Source organism: Schistocerca piceifrons, chromosome 4 (genome assembly GCF_021461385.2).
Source record: "Schistocerca piceifrons isolate TAMUIC-IGC-003096 chromosome 4, iqSchPice1.1, whole genome shotgun sequence".
NCBI lineage: Eukaryota > Metazoa > Arthropoda > Insecta > Orthoptera > Acrididae > Schistocerca > Schistocerca piceifrons.
Window position 1 is genome coordinate 319,306,696 of NC_060141.1, and position 15,189 is coordinate 319,321,884.

At 36.6% G+C, this 15,189-nt stretch overlaps 1 protein-coding gene across 1 annotated transcript in view; it reads left to right on the forward strand.

The window, feature by feature from the left end:
* The window catches only part of LOC124794637, a 29,350-nt gene that overhangs the window by 5,144 nt on the left and 9,017 nt on the right, over positions 1–15,189 (forward strand). Inside the window, exon 2 of the mRNA XM_047258149.1 lies at positions 9,209–9,277. The gene's annotated coding sequence lies outside the window, so the exon portion shown is untranslated. The remainder of the gene's footprint in view (positions 1–9,208; positions 9,278–15,189) is intronic.

Genomic DNA, 15,189 nt, shown 5'->3' on the forward strand with positions numbered 1-15,189 from the left:
CTTCTGCTTGATCACCTAAAGGATATTTCAATGTTATATGTGAGTGAACATTGGTTATAGCAAAACCAAGCTTGTAGTTATAGAATAAGAGGATTTGAAATTGTTTGTAGCTTCTGTAGAAAGACTTTTCTGGGCGGAGTAACATGTGCATATTCTAAGCAAGGAATTGAATGCAAAGAAACTAAGTTCAGTAACATAAATAACATTGAAAAAGTGTTTGAATATCGTTTTTGCAATCTTAAAGAACCCAAAGTAATCACTGTGTGCATATAATGTTCCCCATCAGGCAACTTCATGGCGTTTTTGGACAGCATAGAAAGACTCTTTGGTGAATTAAGAATTTTTTAAAGAAAACATTATTGTAGTTGAAGATTATAATGTGAACTTTAAATTAACCTGTAAAATGTATCTAAACTGAATAATTTGTTATATTCGCATAATTTATCAGCATCTCTCCATGAATACACTACACTTGAAAGACCTCTAAAACTACAACTGATCAAATATTTTTTGACTTGCAAGCACTTAATCATAATGTAGAAATGATTGAAACTGGAATCTCAGATCATGAAGCAATAAAATTTAGTGTAATAATGTACTTTGCACAAACTCTAGGAAAAGTGAGAAATACTTCTAGAGAAGATGTATAAATGAGGACAACATTAGGATTTTTAATTCTTTGTTAAAAAATTCAAACTGGGATTTGGATAAATATGACAATGCAGATATGAAGTTTGAGTCATTTCTAGCTTGTTATAAACATAACTATGAAATTGCTTTCCCTCTTGTGGAAATTAAAGTATAAACAAGAACTAACACTTGGATAAAACATGGGTGAGAAAATCTACAGAGCAAATTAGGAAGTTATTTAAATCAGTTAGACAAAACCAAATTAAGCAACAATTCATACATCAAGTGGTAACCAGATTTTTGAAGAAGTATGCACCAGATATTATAAGAAAGATTACAAGCATACCCCCCATTCTAAGCCAGGAAGTTTGAAACACTGGTATACACCATAACTAAACAACTTAAGAATCTTGATGCATCTGTATTATGATAGATCACAACACAATAAAGCAGATAGGGATAAATACAAGATCATAAAAAAGCACTACAGAACTGCAATCAAGACAGCGAAATGCAAGGCCAAGAATGATACATTCTTAACTCTTCAAATAAAGTACAGTGACATGGGAAGTTATCAAAACTGAAATAAATTGTCAAAAGAAAGATTGCAGCATTCCAATTCCTCCTGATACAGTAAATAAATATGAAACTTCCTGGCAGTTTAAAACTGTGTGCCGGACTGAGACTCGAACTCGTGACCTTTGCCTTTCGTGGGCAAGTGCTCTACCAACTGAGCTACCCAAGCACGACTCACACCCTGTCCTCACAGCTTTACTTCTGCCAGTACCTCGTCTCCTACCTTCCAAACTTTACAGAAGCTCTCCTGCGAACCTTGCAGAACTAGCACTCCTGAAAGAAAGGATATTGTGGAGACATGGCTTAGCCACAGCCTAGGGGATTTTTCCAGAATGAGATTTTCACTCTGAAGCAGAGTGTGCACTGATATGAAACTTCCTGGCAGATTAAAACTGTGTGCCAGAGCGAGACTCGAACTCGGGACCTTTGCCTTTCACGGGCAAGTGCTCTACCAACTGAGCTACCCAAGCACAACTCACGCCCCGTCCTCACAGCTTTGGAAGTTTCATGTCAGTGCACACTCTGCTGCAGAGTGAAAATCTCATTCTGGAAACATCCCCTAGGCTGTGGCTAAGCCATGTCTCCGCAATATCCTTTCTTTCAGGAGTGCTAGTTCTGCAAAGTTTGCAGGAGAGCTTCTGTAAAGTTTGGAAGGTAGGAGACAAGGTACTGGCAGAAGTAAAGCTGTGAGGACGGCGCGTGAGTTGTGCTTGGGTAGCTCAGTTGGTAGAGCACTTGCCCACGAAAGGCAAAGGTCCTGAGTTCGAGTCTCGGTCCAGCACACAGTTTTAATATGCCAGGAAGTTTCATATCAGCGCACACTCCGCTGCAGAGTGAAAATCTCATTCTGGAGTAAATAAATACTTTGCCAATCCTATACTAGAAACTGACGTCAAGGAAGATGTGATCGAGGCTGAAGCACTGCTGCCATCACTACACAATAAACCAACTGAATGTTTTGAATGGAGTCATGTAACTTGCCGACATGTCATCAGTAATTCCTGAACAGAAGATTACTATGGATTTTCTAAATTTCTTACTAAACAAATAAGAAAAGAGATAATGATGCCCTTAACAAAATTAAAAACAAAATATTAACAGAGGGAGTGTACCATACCCAGAATGTCTAAAAATATCCATAATCAAGCCAGTCCATAAGAAAGGTAGTACATCATCACCTAACGATTACAGACCCATTTCACTAGTCCCAATTATTTCCAAAATAACAGAGCACTGTATGCACCAGCACATGGACCAATATTTTGAACATAATAACCTGATCTGCCATGCACAGTATGGCTTTAGATCACCCTCTCTACTGTGAAAACAGTTGACCACATTGTAACAAAAGTATATGACTGTTTTGAAAATAAGTCAGTAAGTTGTGCGACACTACTGGACTTAAAGAAAGCCTTCGATATAGTGTCCCGTGTTATCCTAATAAGAAAGCTACAGTAGTATGGAATTGGGGAGAAGGTCCTCCTCCTACTGCAGTCAGGCCTAAGTAATAGAAAACAGTTAGTGTGTGTGAATAATCAAAAATCAGATCCTTTACCTGTTATAAAAGGAGTGCTGCATGGTTCTGTTCTTGGGCCCTTTCTGTTCATTATATATATAAACGATCTGCCTTCCATTTTGCCCTGTGACACTGTACTATGTGCAGATGACACCACATTAATAGCTCAGAATACTAACATGGATGAGTTACAGCTGAATGTAGCAATAGCAGTAGATGTGTGTACCTCCCGGTTTCAGGCTAACGCAATTCGCATAAATAATAGCAAAACAGAGAACATTTTATTTAATCTGAACGCTCCAAGAATGAAAATAAATCAGTGAAACTTCTTGTATTCCATATTGATCAAAGTTTAGGCTGGGACATACATACAGATAAGTTATGGTTCAGACTTGCACGTTTGATTTATCTGTTGTGTAAATTGAGAGGCCATGTAAGTGAAATTCTGCTGCTTTATGTATACTTTGCCTTCTTCAGTTCCCTTATTACATATGAAATTTTGCTGTGGAGAAACTCACCTGGATTAAGACTGTATTTAAATGGCAAAAAAGGCCATCATGTGCATTGCAGGGGACACATCATGAGAATCATGTAGACACTACTTCAAGGAAATGAATGTTATGACAGTACATAGTTTATATATTTGTATTTGCCTAGTATACACAAAAGAAAACCTGTTTAATTTTGACCTTAGGATCTCAACACACCATCATAACACTATACAGAGACATGCAATTGACAAGCCCTATCCCAGACTAGTAAAGATCCACAATAGCTACAAAGATCTTGGTTTCACATGTTTTAACAAACTACCTAAAATGACCACTCAGTGACCGTGGATAAATTCAAAAGTGTAATAACAAAGTGGGTAAAAAGCAAAGCCTTCTATACAGTGAAAGAAGTTGAAGAATGGGTAATAGATGATTTGGAGTTTTGAGATGAGACTATACTAAATTATAATCTGTAATATTTTATGAAGCTACCAGTGTGGTATGTTGAATCACTGTGTTACATTGTGTAAGGCAATACAGAGATAAAATTTATCATTATTATATTTGTATACAGATTATTTAGACACAAAGAGACACACAATATTCTGATTCATTGTAGAATACTGTATTTGGTTTGCAAAAAGTGATCAGTTTGTGTTACAATGTACTTTTCTGAAGTAGTTACTTATGTAAAAGCCTCCTTGCAATGTAATTAGTCAAGGATAATTGTAAAATAACTTTATTATACTGTAACTATAAACTTATGATACCAGTAACATGTAAACATGTTCAAAGGTGAATAAACTTCTATTCTATGCTATGCTATTCTGTTCTATTCAACAGAACCAAGGATAACAAAAAAATGACATCAATTTGGAATGTGATAAATACAAACTTAGGCAGAAGCAAAACAAAAAACATCAACATTGTTATTAAAAGTGAGGGAAAAACTATAAATGATCCTTTACATATTGCCTCTGTATTCATTAGTCACTACACAAGTATAGAATTTTATAAAAAACCAAAGTCATATAATAGCTAATCATAACATCTCTATAAATCCCAAAAATATGTTTGTGTATCTTGTAACAGTGCCAGAGTGGAGTACGCAACCAGCAAACTAAAAAATAAATTGTTGTGTGGTACAGATGACATTCCAGATAAAGTAATTAAACACAGCAAATATGTTGTTCCTCTGCTTGTTGAAGTAATTGATGTTTCTTTCAGCATTGGCACTCTTCTCAGAGAACTTAAGCTATCAGTAATGAAACCATTATATAAAAACAGTGACCCTTATGATGCAGAAAACTACAGACCTTTTTCAAAGTTGTCTTGTTTCTCAAACATTTTTGAAATACTAATGTATGAAGGACTCTCTGCTGTTTTGAACAAAAGTGGAATATTTTTTATGAACAAAACGGTTTTAGAAAAACTGGATTGACTGAAACTGCTATACATAATTTTCTAAAACTTGTTCTAATGCCATTGATTGTAATGGAGTAAACTGTGGATTGCTTTTAGATTTATCTGAGGCATTTAATGTTACTGATCATAAAATATTACTTGACGAACTATACTGCTATGGAGTTCATGGCAGTACTCGTACTTATCCGATAGATATTTATTTTATTTACTTATTCATCCATCAGTAGACAATAAATATTGTATGAATGTTTTCCAAAAGTACATATAAATTTATAGGAAACAATTTATGGAAAAGGGACGTACAAAATTTTACAGTAAGTAGTACATAAAATAATACATACAAAACTTTACAAAAAGATGTACAAATAATAATACTTGGTCATACAAGACACAGCAATACAACTTTTTATAACAGTATTGTAACTGCATAGTGTGTTTGCCCTAAGGCTTTACTTTTGTCTTCTGTAAACAGGAACCCTTTAAATTCACTAGATTCAGATTCTTTATTGGTAATTCAGCATTATTACATACAATAGACTTCACCAGTTCACTTAACCTATTAATTTTGCAAAATAAATTTTTACATACTTATAATAGAGCAAAACATTCCACGTGGAAAAAATATATCTAAAAACAAAGATGATGTGACTTACCAAATGAAAGTGCTGGCAGGTTGATAGACATGCGAACAAACACAAACATACACACAAAATTCAAGCTTTCACAACCAACGGTTGCTTCATCAGGAAAGAGGGAAGGAGAGGGAAAGACGAAAGGATGTGGGTTTTAAGGGAGAGGGTAAGGAGTCACTCCAATCCCGGGAGTGGAAAGACTTACCTTAGGGGGGGGGGGAAAGTACAGGTATACACTCGCGCACACACACACATATCCATCTGCACATATGTGCACATATGTGTGTGTGTGCGCGAGTGTATACCTGCCCTTTTTTCCCCCTAAGGTAAGTCTTTCCGCTCCCGGGATTGGAATGACTCCTTATCCTCTCCCTTAAAACCCACATCCTTTCGTCTTTCCCTCTCCTTCCCTCTTTCCTGATGAAGCAACCGTTGGTTGCAAAAGCTTGAATTTTGTGTGTATGTTTGTGTTTGTTTGCGTGTCTATCAACCTGCCAGAGCTTTCGTTTGGTAAGTCACATCATCTTTGTTTTTAGATATATTTTTACATACTTAGGTTGATATTGGGCATTTCTAAAAATCTTATAATGAATAGAATGGATTAGTTAACAAGAAGTTATGTACATTTTCTTTGAATAATTTGTCAGGCTTGATTGATGCATTCTTAGATAATGTGTTATGTATTTTAATTGCTATATACTTATGACTATTTTTAGTTATAGCTAATTTATTTTGTGGCAACAGCAGAGAAATACTGGTTCTTGTATAGTAGTGATGCCTTTGATTCGTTACACTTAAATTAGGTAGTTCAACAAGTATGTAGTTAACGCTGTCAATAATATTTAAATTAATAACTGTTAAAATTCTATATTTAATGAACAATGGTTTACAATGTGTCCTATTATCTACCTTAGCCATTACTCTTATTGCTTTCTTCTGGATCACCATAATTTGATTTATTTTTCTGCTGTTTCCCCAGAGTATGAACCCATGCCTTAAAACAGATTGAAAAAAGGCTAAGTATGCTGTCCTTACATACTCAAATGTCACACAACACATCAGTCCCTTCAACAAATGTATAACTCTTGACAACCTAACCACAATGTGATCAACATGAGAGTTCCATGTTAGACTGTTGTCAAGTATGATACCTAAAAACTTTGCCTTTTGTTTTTCTATTTTTGTAGTCTTTGATTGACTGAACCACATATTCTGGGGCTTTTCCTTATTTAATAGTAGACCTTTTGCATTAAACCATGATGTTGCATTTTCTTTTGCCAATTTCATACCAATTACAAGGTTATCAAATACGTGGTTTACAGATAGAAAAGTTGTATCATCTGCATACATATACATCTTTACACCTATATTTCCTGGTAAGTCATTTATGTGTACAAGGAAGAGAAGTGGTCCCAATTTAGATCCCTGCGGCACTCCGTGTTGAGCCTTGAGTGTGTTTGACAGATGACTTCCTGAACTCACCACCTGTTTCCTTTTATTGAGGAATGATTTGATGAGTTTTAAACGTTTATCACATATTCTATAGTACTCAAGTTTAGAGAGCAAAAGTGACTGGACAACACAGTCAAATGCTTTGCTCAGATCACGTAACGTTACCTGTGTCTGAGCATGGTCCTCGAATGCTACTAAAATGTCTCTGACTAAGAGCTCTATGGCATGTATAGCTGATCTTCCTTTTCTGTAAGCAAACTGAGATGCACTTAACATATCATTTAGTTCTAGGTACTCACACATCTGCTGATATATTATGCCTTCAAAGACTTTTCCTAGGGCTGGAATTAGTGAAATTGATCTGTAGTTTGCAGGATCTGATTTGATACCCTTCTTAAAGACTGGAGTCACCTTGGATAGTTTGAGAACATCAGGAAAACCCCCTTCTATGAGACACAGGTTTATAGAATATGTTAATGGTGCTGCAATGTAGTGTATGATTTCTATAGATTGTTTGACATATTAAAAATTTCTGAACTGTATGAATTTTTCATTTCTTTGACTATTTTAAGAACTTCATGTTGGCGTACCTCTTTAAAGTGTTTCAATGATGATCTTACCCTATTGTGATTTAGGTTTGCACTCTTAAGATAATCTACATATGTTACATTGGATTTACTGATCAACTTTTTATCATTAACACAGCTTACAAAATATTTGTTGATTATATCTGCTGGTATTGGGACTGTCTTGTCAAAGTTTCTGACTTCACCATTAACAGTATTAATTACTGACCAGGCTGTTTTGCATTGGTTTTTACTATTTTTTATGAGATGTGTGTTGTATCTTTGTTTCGCCAATTGTAACCCTTTCTTATACAGTTTTTAGTGGTTTTTTTCGAGATCCTTAATTTCATTAGAATTATTTACTTTTCCAAGGTGCTTCAACAGCAGTAGCTTATTTTTTAGAGTCTCCAGTTCTTTGGTGTACTACAATTTACCCTTTTTTGTTTTATGATATTTCTTTTGAACAAGATGGGCCTTTAATGAACCTATTAAGTAATTGTGGAATGTTTCATAAACTGTTTGGGCACTGGAATCACAGTTTTGAAATAATGTGTCCCAGTTAGTTATGCTCAGCTGGTGTGTTAGTTTTCTGAGACTGTGTTTTGTTAATATTAAGTTATTGGATTTTGTTAACTTTTGTGCAGCCTTGCTCTCATTCCCTTTTATAGAACATCTTAACTCTGCTGTTAACATGGAGTGGTCCGAGAAAACAAATTCCTTTACCTTGGTGGAGTACATATCATGAGCACAGTTGACAAAAGCATTATTGAAGTACACTTTTAGTCTTGTTGGTTCTGAATTTACATGATGGAAGTTGTGCTGCCTTAGCATATTCAGTAACTTATTTACACAGGGTTTGTTACATGTTACATCAAAGCTTGAATTAAAGTCTCCCCCAATTACAGTTACATATTGCTTCCACTTTGTTATGTAGCAAAGTACACTTTCTAAATTATCGAAAAAAAGTTTTATCATCTGAGTGAGGGCAATGGTAGATACATACTATGATAAGTTTCTTTATATCACATATGATCCCAGTGATTTCAAAGCGTTTCTCTACACATGCCCAGCTAAGATCTAGTGCTCTACACTCTACTTCATTTGAAACATAGATAACAGTACCACCATTATGGTACTGAGATCTGCAAAAACTGTTTCCATGGTTATAACCTTCTGGTACATAGTATTGTATTTGTTCTGGTTTAAGCCACTGTTCAGATAGGCATAAGAAATAATACTTATTCTGTGGCAATGACTCCTGCAGAATTTCAACTTTACTTTCAAGATCCTGAATGTTTAAAAATAAGATGTTGCTGTGACTTATCTGTAAGTTAGCAGGCTGGTTTTTCACATTTTTATTTTCTTCTTGGCTTGAAACCATAAAAAATTATCGCTGAATGCCACAGATATATTTTTCCTTTGGTTCCTCCTTAAGCATTGCTGTGTTGCTGCTCCAGTTGTTGTTGGTTCTGCTACTGCTGCTGCTGTTCTTGTTGTTTTTGTTGTTGTTGCTGCTGCTGTTGCTGCTACTGATGATAATGATGGTGCTGCTGCTGTTTAATTTATTTCTGGTGTTTGTTGTTCCACAACTACTGTGCCTTTCTGTGAATTGTTAACGTAATTCAGTAAAGATTTCACCACAATCAACAGCTGTCTATCAGATATACAAAATTAACAGAAACTTTAGGGGATGAAAGACAGTGTTTTCAGTTTTGCCTTAATATAAACATTATCAGAATTATTTATTGGCCTAAATAGTCATTTACTGAATAAAAACATTGTTCGAGTAGAAATTCTTTAAATTCTACTTTTAAATCTGTTTTCATCTTCTAACTTTCTGATGTTGGCTGGCAGTGTGTTGTAGAGTTTTGTACCAATATGACTCACATGCCTTAGTGTTTGTGGTCTTTTTGTTCACAGGGTATGGAGTGCTGTGCTGTTTCAGATATTGCACTTATGCAAGTCAGCATTTGTCTGAAAATCTGCAAGGTGGGCCCTAATATATAAAACACATTTGTATATATGTAAGGAAGGTATTGTTAGAATTTTGAGCTTGTTGAATAAGGGTTTGCATTGTGTCTGTGAATGACTGTGTGCTATTATTCAGATAGCCCCCTTCTGTAACAGAAAGATTTGTTACAGACGGCAAGTGGTGGATCCCCCAAAATATTATTCTGTATGTTGCAAGAGTTTGAAAATTGCCAAAATATGCCAAAATTGCCAAAATATGTCATCTGCAGTACAATCATTTGCAGTAATTCTAAGATCAAAATAGGCTGAGTTAAGTTTCTGAATAAGTTTCATTACATGTTCATGATTAAGATTTTCATCTACATGAATCCCCAGCAATTTTGTTGATGACACTCTGTCTATGGCCTTGTCACCCAACAGCAGAATAATTACATTTTGAAATATTGTCCCAAACTGCATATAATTTGTTTTATTTGCATTTAATGTCAACTGGTTTGCATTGAACCACGTGTGAACATTTTTTATTACTTGATCAGTAGTTGTTTGCAGCATTTGCTTTGGCCCACTTATTATCACACTAGTATAATCTACAAATAGCATGGTCTTTGCTGTTCCATCTGAGGTGTGAATGTTATTTATATAATGAACAATAAGGGGCCTAGAATACTGCCTTGTGGCACTCCTCTTTCCACTTTTTTTTGCATCTGATACTAAATTTATTTTGTGGTTGGAGTAATCTGACATCAGTCATACAATCTGTGTTCTGTTTTGTAGGTATGATTCGAACCACTTTTTCCCTCTCCCATGAATACCTAATGCTTCCAGATTTTCTGAACAAATGCCATGATTGACAGTGTCATATGCTTTGGATAAACCTAAATTTATTCCTACTACACAATCGTCTTTTTCTAGATTATTGATTATATGTTCAGTGTTGCACATTAGAGCTGTTTCTGTACTTTTACTGCCCGGAAGCCATGCTGATATCTAATTAGTAACCTATGGTCATTTAGATATTTGTTGATTCTGTGCTTCATCAATTAGGAATAGATCATGAAGGTAAATCCTAGTCTTCTGTATATGAGAAAATCTCTCGTGGATTAAGGATAGGTGTTAGAACTCCTGTTATTTTTGATACTCATAAATGACTTAACAAGTTATTTAACACATTGACTGCCACATGAGTTTAATATAACTCACAGGAAGTTTTCTATTTGGGCCACTTGAAGTAAATACAACCCATGGACATTTTTCCATTTAAAGCTTGGTGGTGCAGTTGTAACTCACAGGAGCATGCTGTGACTCGTTGTTATAGTAGGTTATGGCCCCAGTAACAAATCATGTTCATGGCCTACGGTCTTCAAGAGCTCAAGAGTAGTTATTGACATTTGAATTCATGAGTTATATATAACTCACATGGCTCAGTTGCAGTGGATTTTTCTACTTTTTGTTATTTATTTATTATTTATATAATAGAGGGAAACATTCCACGTGGGAAAAATATATCTAAAAACAAAGATTATGTAACTTACCAAACGAAAGCGTTGGTATGTTGATAGACACACAAATAAACACAAACACACACACAAAATTCAAGCTTTCGCAACCCACGGTTGCTTCATCAGGAAAGAGGGAAGGAGAGGGAAAGACAAAAGGATGTGGGTTTTAAGGGAGAGGGTAAGGAGTCATTCCAATCCCGGGAGCGGAAAGACTTACCTTAGGGGGAAAAAAAGGACAGGTATACACTCGCACACACACACACATATCCATCCGCACATATACAGACACAAGCAGACATTTGTAAAGGCAAAGAGTTTGGGCAGAGATGTCAGTCGAGGTGTAAGTACGGAAGCAATGATGTTGTTGAATGACAGGTGAGGTATGAGCGGCGGCAACTTGAAATTAGCGGTGGTTGAGGCCTGGTGGGTAACGGGAAGAGAGGATATACTGAAGGGCAAGTTCCCATCTCCAGAGTTCTGATAGGTAACCTCTTGGTTCATCCCTATGAAATCCCCAAACCACCTTCCCTACCCTCTGGCTCCTTCCCTTGTAATGCCCCCCGGTGTAAAACCTGTCCCATGCACCCTCCCACCACTACCTACTCCAGTCCTGTAACCCAGAAGGTGTACATGATCAAAGGCAGAGCCACGTGTGAAAGCACCCACATGATTTACCAACTGACCTGCCTACACTGTGAAGCTTTCTATGTGGGAATGAGCAGCAACAAACTGTCCATTCGCATGAATGGACACAGGCAGACAGTGTTTGTTGGTAATGAGGATCACCCTATGGCTAAACATGCCTTGGTGCACAGCCAGCACATCTTGGCACAGTGTTACACCGTCTGGGTTATCTGGATACTTCCCACTAACACCAACCTATCAGAACTCCGGAGATGGGAACTTGCCCTTCAGTATATCCTCTCTTCCTGTTACCCACCAGGCCTCAACCTCCACTAATTTCAAGTTGCTGCCGCTCATACCTCACCTGTCATTCAACAACATCTTTGCCTCTGTACTTCCTCTTCGACTGACATCTCTGCCCAAACTCTTTGCCTTTACAAATGTCTGCTTGTGTCTGTATATGTGTGGATGGATATGTGTGTGTGTGAGAGTGTATACCTGTCCTTTTTCCCCCTAAGGTAAGTCTTTACACTCCCGGGATTGGAATGACTCCTTACCCTCTCCCTTAAAACCCACATCCTTTCGTCTTTCCCTCTCCTTCCGTCTTTCCTGATGAAGCAACCGTGAGTTGCGAAAGCTCGAATTTTGTGTGTGTGTTTGTGTTTATTTGTGTGTCTATCAACATACCAACGCTTTTGTTTGGTAAGTTACATCATCTTTATTTATTATTTGGTTTGACGTATTACTTACACAGTAGATTGCAAATCACATACAGTTTTATTTACATTTTTCAACTCTAATTGCAACAACAATGAAACTGAAAAATTTGGGTCATCCCACTCTGTTTCTCTAACACCTGTATGCACTGTGCTTTTTGAAAAACACTCTACGCAAAAATGTAGTCACAATTCTTACATTTCCATGCACTTTGCTTGCATTTATGGACAGCTTGCTCTCGTCCAAATTCAGTCTTCATTTTTTCATAGCACACTGTACACCTACGTCTGGCTGCTTCCGTGTTCACAAGTGGCCAATCTGCAGGTAATGCGATGGCTTTGGTGAGAGATATCTCAGGCTCATCGGCATCATCTGTATGGAATAGTCTCAGAGTCACTTCCTCTTAGAAATCTGTGATTGAGACCTTCTTGTTGTTGATGTATCGGTAAATCACACAAGCATTTACCATTGCTGACCCTGTCAACAATTCAACTGCAAGCTTCCTGTACCATTTCACACCCCACCTTAGACAATGCAAGAATGAATTCATTTGGTCAGAAAGATCTATAAACAACTTTGGCTGATTATAGTCAATTACCATTGCTGGTTCTTTCTTTGTGCCCTTCCTGGTTTGAACTTCTGCTTCTTCTCCATGAACAGTACTCAGCATCAGAACATCCCTCTTATCTTTCCATTTCAGTACTACTACACCTGTGGTACTTTCCTTTGCTTTGTGTTCCCACTTCTTCAGTTTTGCCTGTACAACATCTTGGGGATTCAGTTTTCTGTTTGATCTTAGAGTACCAACTAAATTTGTTGATTGTTCAAGAAGCTGGTGTGCTATGTGAACACTTGCGTAAAAATTGTCTGTATCTAAGATTCCGCCCTCATTTAGTAATCCGCTCATAAGGCTCATAACAACAGAAGTGGCAAGAGGAACACCAAGATTCCAAATTTATAGCGCTTATTCTTTATATACTGAATGAAACTTAGTCTTCCTCGAAATGGCACAAGTGTTTCGTCAATGCAAACTTCTCTCTTCAGCACAACTGCACTTTGAAATCTATGCAGTAATTTATCAATAACAGGTTGAATTTTGAATAAGCAGTTTCCTAATGGGCACTGGTTGTTATCGGAAACATGCCACATACATAAAAGCAGTTAAAAACGATTGCGTGACATAACATTTTTTATATTGTTGTAACAGAACATATTTCTTGACCAATAATTTGGAATCCTCGGTTTTACATTTAGTGACATCCATAACAAAAATCCTAAAAATTGTTCAATTTCAGTTTTGCTGACATCAGTCCACCTTTTCAGTCATGAATTAACAGTTACTGAATGACATTCTTAGACTCGTTTTGCATATAAATTAGTTTGTTGAGTCACATGTTCTAAAATTTCGTCAGTTACAAAATATTTGAAGAAATTGTATGGTGTCTTTTCTTTGAGAGTTAGTGCATCAGAAGCATTTACATCAGAACTGGAATGAATAAATGTAAAGTTTTCCATATTTTCAACCGTAGCTGGCCCCCAGATAATATCATTAGAATTGGTTCTAAGTGTGTCATCTTCATCTTCAGAACTTCCTGATATTACACTTACTTCAATTGAACATTAATCAACTACAGTAGTTATGGTACTAAGACAGTTAGAGGTGCTTTGTTGCCTGGTTTTTACAGCTTTGAAGTTTGGTTCTTTGACTGAATGTGGACATAAAACTCTTCTTCCTACCTTCACAGATATGACTCCATCACCAGAACTTCCGGTTTTGCTACCGGTCTCCTCTGGTAAAAATTCGTCTGAGCTATTACCAAATAAAGACACAGAATCTTCATCACTTATGTGCATAACTTCATCTAAAAGCTGCTGTACATGACTTTGTTCATCTTCATAACTTCTACGAGACATTTTCTTTTGTCACAATATCCCTTTGTTAAGGAGCAAACAACACTGAATAAAGACTGTAGCAACAATGCAGGAAAGAAATAATGAAACTGTACACAATTAATGCTGTGGAATGAAAAACTGACAGGAATACAAACCTAAAATTATTAGCGACATAGAAAATTACACACCTGGTACTTTTACTTGGGGACCATGTGAATCATATGTAACTCACACAAAAAAATAAAAAAAAGGTACTAAAATGCCATATTTTCACTTTATTTGCACTTAACAAGTTTACTTGGAGCAAACTAAAGCAGGATATTGAAAAAAAGTAAATGGCCCCAAGGGGTCAGTAACCCAACTATACCATGGCAGTCAATGTGTTAACACAAGATGACGATGTCCTGTTTGCTGGTGATACTAGTCTCTTTGTTAAAGCTCAGTATGTGGCTGACTTACACAAAAAATAGAAATAACAACTGAAGAAGCAGTTAAATGGTTTAGAGATAACAGTCTATTTGTTAATGAGAAGAAAATGTTGTGGATGAATTTCAGGCATACGTCAAATAACGTAAACCCTAATATAATAGTGAAGTTAGGTAAACAGAATATACTGCAAACTTCAAATACTAAATTTTTAGGAATTTGGTTAGGTGAGCTTCTTGAATGGGATAAAAATTAAGTAAATGCTGTTACATATTTAGAATGCTCAAAAATTCCTGCAGTGAAGAAACAGTGATGAGTGACTGTTATGTGTTCATCATAGTCTAGTGCTATAGAATGTCTTATTTTGGGTATTTCAAGTCTAGTAAAACACTCCTTTACTATTCAAAAATTAGCAATAACAATGATAAAAAGGGTTGCACCCTGGGGAAGATTCAAAGAACTGAAAGTTATGACTCTTCCATCTACATATATACTGTGGTGTCACCGCCAGACACCACACTTGCTAGGTGGTAGCCTTTAAATCGGCCGCGGTCCGTTAGTATACGTCGGACCCGCGTGTCGCCACTATCAGTGATAGCAGACCGAGTGCCGCCACACGGCAGGTCTAGTCTAGAGAGACTCCCTAGCACTCGCCCCAGTTGTACAGCCGACTTTGCTAGCAATGGTTCACTGTGTACATACGCTATCTTTCTCAGAGACGACAGTTTAGCATAGCCTTCAGCTACGCCATATTCAGTTACTATGACTGTA